Source organism: Scylla paramamosain, chromosome 5 (genome assembly GCF_035594125.1).
Source record: "Scylla paramamosain isolate STU-SP2022 chromosome 5, ASM3559412v1, whole genome shotgun sequence".
NCBI lineage: Eukaryota > Metazoa > Arthropoda > Malacostraca > Decapoda > Portunidae > Scylla > Scylla paramamosain.
In genome coordinates this window covers 1,874,931-1,883,917 of record NC_087155.1, presented here as the reverse complement: position 1 = coordinate 1,883,917, position 8,987 = coordinate 1,874,931, and the positions used below count along the sequence as shown (strand labels likewise).

General features: G+C 41.9%; 1 long non-coding RNA gene across 1 annotated transcript in view; it reads left to right on the top strand.

Moving 5' to 3' along the window:
* The first annotated feature begins 3,630 nt into the window (after window positions 1-3,630).
* LOC135100275 (uncharacterized) overlaps window positions 3,631-8,987 on the top strand; it is a 47,981-nt gene continuing 42,624 nt past the window's right edge. Inside the window, exon 1 of the long non-coding RNA XR_010268565.1 lies at window positions 3,631-4,058. This is a non-coding gene — a long non-coding RNA (uncharacterized LOC135100275). The remainder of the gene's footprint in view (window positions 4,059-8,987) is intronic.

The following is an 8,987-nucleotide window of genomic DNA, read 5'->3' as shown; positions in this document are numbered from 1 at the left end:
AAACACCAGCGTAATTACCTCTTTCCATAAGATAAATATGGAAAGAGTTCTGTTCGGGTTGGCCAGTTAAATCCCGGAGACGTCTTGTTATCCTTCTGTTAAAAATTCAGCTAACAGGACGCTGGAAGGAGAGTGAGTCCTTACTCTGCTCTGGTCAACACCTGGTGCCTGCGTGAAGCTCGTGAATTGGCAGTTGTTGTGAAGGAGTTAGAGGTGCACAGGGGGATATAAATGGAAATTGGTTAAGGAGTATACTGGAAATTATACCCTTTTGGTCTTTTATTCTTTGTGTTTTATTCCTGGCTAAGGGAAAAAATAATAAAATAGCATGCTGAAGTTTCCGCTCGCAGTTAAAAGTTAGTAAAAATAAATAAGTAAATAAATAAATGAGCAATAAATAAATAAAATTAGATCAATTTATTTCCAGAAGACTCTTGCTACTCCACTTTTGAAACAGATCGAGTCATTACAGAGGAGGAAAGACAGAAAGAGACAAAGTTCCAGAGTGTGCCAATGAAAGGGATGAAGGAGCGAAGGAAGGTGCTAGTTAACTCCTGCTTTAGTGAGGTGGACAGAATAAAGGTGAGAGGGGAGGAGAATTACTGCTTAACCACACTTCATTGTAACCTTAGCGGGTAGTATTGTATTTACGTCTTAATAATTGGTAGTCTCTATGCACTTAGAAGGAATATAGAAGGAAGCAGATTACATGATAACAGTGGGCATGAAGTAGAAAAAGATTTATAAGTGCAGTGGAAAGTGTAGTCAGTGCACTTGAATTGTTATTATTATTAGAGCAGCTGAGGAAGGATGATATTAATGAGTTGTACTGTTTTGTGTATTACTTAACTGTTGCCTTGTTGGACACTTAATACTGACAACGGAAACATGTAAGTAGAGTGAATGATAATAATAATAATAATAATAATAATAATAATAATAATAATAATAATAATAATAAGAAGAAGAAGAAGAAGAAGAAGAAGAAAGGAAGAGAAAAAACAATAAAAGTAAATAAATAAATAAATAGATGAATACACATAAATAGAATGAAATTTGAATATAACACGTGATTCTCTCTCTCTCTCTCTCTCTCTCTCTCTCTCTCTCTCTCTCTCTCTCTCTCTCTCTCTCTCTCTCTCTCTCTCTCTCTCTCTCTCTTACTATATAATTATTCAGCGTGTAATTTACTGCGTTATATGATCCTCTTGTTGTGACACATCAAAGTCAACTATTCATTTAGTCAATTATTAAGTCAGTCAGTCAGTCAGTCATCGGGAAGCACACAACAGGACCCTTGTCACACACACACACACACACACACACACACACACACAGTAGCAACGGTAGTAGTAGTAGTAGTAGTAGTAGTAGTAGTAGTAGTAGTAGTAGTAGTAGTAGTAATAGTAGTAGTAGTAGTAGTAGTAGTAGTAGCAACAGCTGATTCTCCACACCTTTACAATATAAGTTCTCTCATCACGACTATTTTCAAAAGCCACAGAGATAACTAGCCGGGCTCTCATGACTGTTTCTCCTATTAACAATGTAGATATCTTGTTAATCTGTCGCTAGAACCATAAAAACTTTCTCAAAAACCTATGTCACTTCAACTAAATCCCTTTTACAACTGTTGGAGGTGTGACCAAAAAAATATTCAGATATGTTCCATAGCCATCACACGCATTCTGTTCATATAATAACAAAAATCTCACGAAGAATAAGCAACCAACACGAGCACACACACTCCTGTATCACCACCATTTCCCTGTTTTACGTTGCTCTGCGTCTGAGGCGATACAACACAGCTCTCTCTATCCCGTGGCCCCGAGCAGAAGACCCAGGCATCCCCGCGAGGCCCTGGGGCGGTGGGGGCTTCCGGCACTGCAAACTTTAGTGCCTCGCCCATCTGCCACGGGGCTCTCATACGTATAGCTTGATAGATTGGTAGATAAATAAATAGATAGACAGACAGATGGATAGATAGATATGTGTAAAAAAGTAAAATTATGGATCGATAGATAGGTACGTAAGTAAGTAGGTAGATTTATAGATAGATAAATAGATAGATATATAGATAGATGTGTAGAGATGGATAAATGTACATTGATAGATAGGTGTAGATAGACAGATAAATAGATAGATAAATAGATAGATAGATATATTCTTTATGTAAGTGTAATAATCAGAAATAATAACATTTACGAACCAAACATTAGAGAGAGAGAGAGAGAGAGAGAGAGAGAGAGAGAGAGAGAGAGAGAGAGAGAGAGAGAGAGAGAGAGAGAGAGAGAGAGAGAGAAACGCTTAATATGCCGCTGTCAAACAAAAAAAATATTGAAGGAGATTCCAAAGACTTGGCGAGTTTAGTTAGTGTAACAGAAATGATGCGCTGTGGGTAAAACTTGCTTCTGGTCTTGCAGTGCCTCCTTGTGGCGCCGATGACAGCTGTTGTTGTTGAGTCTATCGCGCCCTAAGGAGTCGGACAATATATATGAAATATGCAAAAAAAGGTGTTTATGCAATTAATGGTTGGTGAAAGTAATAATAACACGATAAATGTATGTTTATAATTTTACATAAACCTCAGAAAATGAAAAATAAAAGAAAATAATACAAATCAAGTACAAAAAGCAGTAAAGGAAAGAGAAGTGTAGATAACAAGCGCCGAGAGAGACATCAGCGGTCAAGATTACGACAGAACAGCACGCCGCTAGTGGACCGGTGGTTGCTTGCAGTGCTCTACGTCTGGCAGTCCCTGCAGAAAACATACCAACCTGTTTCTTTCACTCATCGTCCTCATACATGAATTTATGTAATCTTTTTTTAAAGCCCCTTAATGACTCGGCATCCATAACAGTGGCAACGTTCTAGGACATACTTCAAAAAAAGAAAAAAAGAAAAACTCAGATATGGGACATTTTGAAGTTCGTATGTGTGGAATTAGTCTCTTAATATTATTCGTGCTATCCTAAGGCTCTGTCCGACTGGCAGGGATTCTTCTCAGTCTCTTGTGCTCAGTTATTGTTACTCATACTTTCTTGTAGCTCATCCCCACGACTGGCACGGGTTCTTCAGTCTCTTGTGCTCAGTTACTGCTACCCATGCTGTCTTCTACCTCAACCCTGTGACTGGCACGGGTTCTTCTCAGGCTTAATGAAATATTGAGGTGCAAGTTAAGGATATCACCTCGAAACACGAACGACAACTTAGAGTGATGGAGCAGTTCAAGCCTTTCAGTGGCTGTTGCTTCCACTCTGCTCCGTGAAACCGTGTGGGATTGCTGTGACGAAACTGTTAGGCGCCCTGGATAAGTCAAATTTTGTACATGTCATGTGATGGAGGTGGTGACGCAGTCTACAGGACAACCGTGGCGGATACTGGCCGTGTCTATTTCCTCTTTCTTTTTCCTCCATTTATTCTTCCTTGTTTTTCTTTTCTTGTCTTCTTATTTTTTTTCTTGTTCTGTCTTCTTTTAAAGTAGGGCTACCACATATGAGTGTATTCTGCTTTTTAGTGTATTTACCGCAGCCTGAACGCACTGCCTTCCCGTTTCATACAGACCTGATGCGTGTCTGCTGCGGTAACCACTTTGTGTAGTCTAAATACGTAATCTCTAACCTTTACACCAACTAAAGCGACTAACAGTAATTTCAACCAATGCAAATAATACACACTTGACCACTAACACACACTGCCAACCCCAAATGTTGAGTGTGGAAGTAATTGTCTGGTCACTGTTTGCAACGGGACGGCGCCCCTGCCTGCCTGGCGAGCCGCTGCACCTCAGATGTTTCCTGGGACTGGGTGGCGCGTGGACAAGTGTGTGCCTTGACTCGTGTGTGGGGGTGACTGTGGTGATTAGTGACTCTCTGCTGATTAATTACTGGTGGTACTCTTATTCTGCGTATCTCAGGACATCAGTAACTTAGCTGTGTGTGTGTGTCGCAAAATGACATACACGTAATCCACTACATCATTGAAGTGTCCTTAACTACGCTTCAAAACAACTGACCCCTCGGAGTAACGAGGTGGTGTCGTCTCTCATTAGCACATTAGAGGTAGGTGATATAAGTGATCTCCATGTAATAAGGTAACAAGTGTTCTCTCATTAACGCGAGGCCATACAAATGATTGAGAGGAAATGAGGTAACAATTGTCGTTCTCATTAGCATTTACTGTGTGGGGTGATGTAAATGACCAGTGGAGGTAGCAAATGTTTAGTTCTCTAATTAAACTTGAGGTTAAGACATAAACGACCCGGGGGTACCAAGTGTCGTTCTCTCATTAGCACTAAAGGGTTGGGTGATGTGAACGACCAACGTAGATAGAGGAAATAAATGTCGTTCTCATTAGCACTCAAGGACATTAATGACATTAATGACTCAGAGGTAGACAAATAAAGTGTCGTTCTTTCATTAACACTTAAGGAGTTCACCGGTGCTGTAATGAGACTCATGCGTACAGATGAAACTATGCATATACTTTTTGAACAGATGAATGACAATCACAAAGAGGTGCCGAATTCAGTGAGCATTTGCATAGGACGAGCTTAGGACAGACAGCCTTGGCATTTGGAGTACGCTGGTTAGTTTCTCGCTCCGCCACCTTCACCTTCCCTGTCACAGCTGCCCGGTGCACACTTCAAGGCTGGGTGAATCCCAGAACAATACCGGTCGTGAGAAGGATTCGAAGCCTGGTCACTTGTGTAATAGTCAGACGCGCTGCCGCCTGAGTCACCGCGGTTCCAGTGATGAACAACCGAGAGTATCGTGATATCGAGACATCTTGAGTTATCTCCCATGTTAGCCTCTCCTGCCTGGTTAGGTTTTTTTTTTTTATCTATGTATTTCAAGTGGGAAAAGCAGCCAAATCCCGAACTTTCTTCTTCTTCCCCTCTTTTTTTACCTCCTCCACGCGTGAAAAGTAAAGATTTAAACTCGAAGGTGGGGTCACGGACACCGGAGGTTGCATCGTCAGACTTTGGCAATCTGCGGACTCGTCTAAAACTGTGCATTTAATAATACAGACAGCCAACATTTATCATATTATTATTTGACAGCAAAATTGCCTGTGTTTAGCGCTACTTGTCAGTGCTGCCTGTAATAAGTATTCCTAACACTTTATTTTTGATCTTCCTGACCCATAATTTCTTCCCATTCCTTTCTATGTCCTCTTTTTTTTTTCCCCCTATTATATTCATCTCTCTCTCTTGTCATAGCTCCAAACCTCCTTCACTCCAACTTCCTCCTATAACATCTCAATCCTTCGCCCTAACTCCATCCTCCTTCTCTAACATCTTCCTCCCTCCCTCGTCCTATTTCCAGCCTCCTCCTCGAACATTTCCCTCCTTGTGTGTGGAAAGAAAAGATATGGGTTAGACGAAGAAATGAGTGACTCGGAGAGAGAGAGAGAGAGAGAGAGAGAGAGAGAGAGAGAGAGAGAGAGAGAGAGAGAGAGAGAGAGAGAGAGAGAGAGAGAGAGAGAGAGAGAGAGAGAGAGAGAGAGATAAACGGACAGATATATTGGCAGACAGACAAATACTGAATTAGAAGATAAGGAAGAGGCAAAGACAAATAGACAGACAGATATATAAACAAGCAGACAGACAGACAAACAGACGACAGGAAGGCAGACAGAGAAGCAGACAGACAGACAGACAGACAGAGAGAAGTAGACAGACAGACAGATAGACAGAGAAGCAGACAGACAGACAGAAAGAGAGAAGTAGACAGACAGACAGACAAGCATACAGACAGACAGACAGACAGACAGACAGACAGACAGACAGAGAGAAGTAGACAGACAGACAGATAGACAGAGAAGCAGACAGACAGACAGAAAGAGAGAAGTAGACAGACAGACAGACAAGCATACAGACAGACAGACAGACAGACAGACAGAGAGAAGTAGACAGACAGACAGATAGACAGAGAAGCAGACAGACATACAGAAAGAGAGAAGTAGACAGACAGACAGACAAGCATACAGACAGACAGACAGACAGACAGACAGACAGACAGACAGAGAGAAGTAGACAGACAGACAGATAGACAGAGAAGCAGACAGACAGACAGAAAGAGAGAAGTAGACAGACAGACACAGAGAGACAAGCATACAGACAGACAGACAGACAGACAGACAGACAGACAGACAGACAAGCAGACATACAGGCAGGCAGGCAGACAGACAGACAGACAGACAGACAAGCAGACAAACAGAGACAGACAGGCAGGCAGGCAGGCAGGCAGACAGACAGACAGACAGACAGACAGACAGACAGACAGACAGACAGACAGGCGGACAGACAGAGGATGGGGAAGAGGCAGGCAAACAGATACAGACAGACAGACAGAAGGACAGACAGAGAGAGGCAAAGACAAACAAACATACGTATATACATACATATACTCATACATATATACATACATACATACATACATACATACTGACAGACAGACAGACAAACAGACAGAGATAGACAGACAGGCAGAGAGTGAGAGGAAGGAGAGAGACAAAGACAAACATGCATACATACGTATATACAATACATACATACATTCAGACAGACAGACAGAGAGTTAAAGGAGGGAGAGAGACAAAGACAAGCAGACAGTAGACCCACTAACAAGCAGACTGGATCCCTGCAGGCGGCGCTCAAGGTCTGAGGTCCTCGAGTCTCTGAGGACGCGGTCACGCAGGGCAGAATATGATGATTACAGGGGCTAAGAGCAGTGTATGTGTGTGTGTGTGTGTGTGTGTGTGATTCACCTACGGTCGTCTGCTGGTCACCCAGCCAGCCGTTCCCCTACGGAAAGAGCTCAGAGCTCATAGTGACCGATCTTTGGGTAGAACTGAGACCAATGACACACCACACACCAGGACAGCGAGGTCACAACCTTTCGGGTTACATCCCGTACCTACTTGCTGCTAAGTGAACAGGGGCTACACATTCAGAGGCTCGCCCATTTGCCTCGCTGCGGCCGGGATTCGAACCCGCGAGGGTGTGTGTGTGTGTGTGTGTGTGTGTGTGTGTGTGTTGGGGGGAGAGGGGCTGCAGGGAAGAGCTAAAGGAAAAGGAAAGAAAAGGAAAAGCTACCAAGATGTGGAAGGAAAGATGAGGTGAGAGGATAAAGATGTGTGTGCGTGTGTGTGTGTGTGTGTGTGTGTGTGTGTGTGTGTGTGTGTGTGTATGAGTGAGTGTGTGTGCGTCCGTGCGTGCGTGCGCTTGCAAATGTGTGTCGTCTGCAGGAAAGGGGGAGAGGGAGCAGGAAGGGAAGGGAAGGGGTAAGCTGGATGTTGGCAAGAGGGGAGGGATTTTAAAGTGAGATAAGATGAGAGACCTTATCGTCAAACATTTGAGCGTCTAATCGTGACAACAGTTAATAGTCTGTAGTGGAAGTTATTTATGGTTTTCAATTGTGTTTTCGTGACCGTAATGGAAATACTTCAGGGTTTTCAAAGACTCTACTGAAAACTATTTGGGTATTGTAATATTTGAGATAGCTTTGCAGGTTCTGGTGGTGAAAATTATATTGGGTCTTCAGAGGTGTTTTCATGATTTTAGTGCTAGTTTAAAAGGCTCTAGAGGAAACTTCTTTTCTTTTTCAAGGGTGATTTCATGATTCCATTGACAGCGTAACAGGCTCTAGTAGGCTATCTGGGGTTTTGAAGGGCATTTGCATGTAGTGATATTATAAAAGACTTAGTGGAAGTTATTTGTGATTGATAAGAATGTTTGAATTATTTTCATGGAAGCTATTTAGAATTTTCATGGGTATTTTCACGATTCAATTGATAATTTAGCAGGATCTAGTTCGATTTTCAAAGATGTTTTCATAATTCTAGTGATTAACAAGTTCCAATAAAAGTTATTTGTGACATCCTAGAGTGTTTTCATGTAGTGACAGTTTAACAGACTCCAGTGGAAGCTATTTAGGGTTTTCAGGATGTGTGTGTGTGTGTGTGTGTGTGTGTGTGTGTGTGTTTTATGATTCTAGTGATAGTTTAATTGAAAAGTCTCTGCTGAGATTTATTTGCTTTCAGTGTTCTAGTGAAAGCCGTTTTCCACCTCTCGTTTTGCTTTTCATGCTGCAGCTTTACGGTTATGCCCTGTGCGTATATTGCGGGCTTCTTCTTATGTGTCTGAGTGCAAAGGTTGTAAGTCACGTGCTGTTTAGTGTCTGAGTGCAAAGGTTGTAAGTCACGTGCTGTTTAGTGTCTGAGTGCAAAGGTTGTAAGTCACGTGCTGTTTAGTGTCTGAGTGCAAAGGTTGTAAGTCACGTGCTGTTTAGTGTCTGAGTGCAAAGGTTGTAAGTCACGTGCTGTTTAGTCCATGTCGGAGGTTTTATTTATTCATTTTTCAATGTTATACTTTTATGCTTGCTTCGTATGTATGTCGAGAGAGTTTCGCTCACTACCTGCTGTTTACTTATTTTTCATGATACACTCCAGATTATTAAAATACCTTCTAAATAAAAAGATAAGTAACAAAATAAACAAAACAGTTTTACTGTCACGCTGGATACAAAATACAGTATGAGATTCTTTATGGCACAGAGCTCAACAGTAAGATAAAATATAAATTACTCTTTATATACATACTAAATGCAAAATACTCCCATTATACTATAGGGAATATGCAGATGAAGAGCATTTTTTTTATTTAGCAAAGTAAGAATAAGAGGCGAGGTCAGTGGCGAGACTGGCGAGTGACACCGCCGTGGCCGCCTTAGGGTGACTGGTGACTGGGAGTGCTGGGAAATTGACGACGATAGATTGAAATTTACGAATATTATGCTACGGGAGATTCGCTTCTTAGTTTCCTCTTGTGTTTGACTGCTATTCACTCCCTTCTGTGTTGCGCACTGGTGCAGGGAGAAGAGGATAATGGAGGAGAAGGTGGAGGAGGAGAAAGATGAGAAAAAGACGGGAAACAATGTTGAGGTGGAGGAGAAGGAGAAAAAAGATGAAGATCACGATGACAAGTA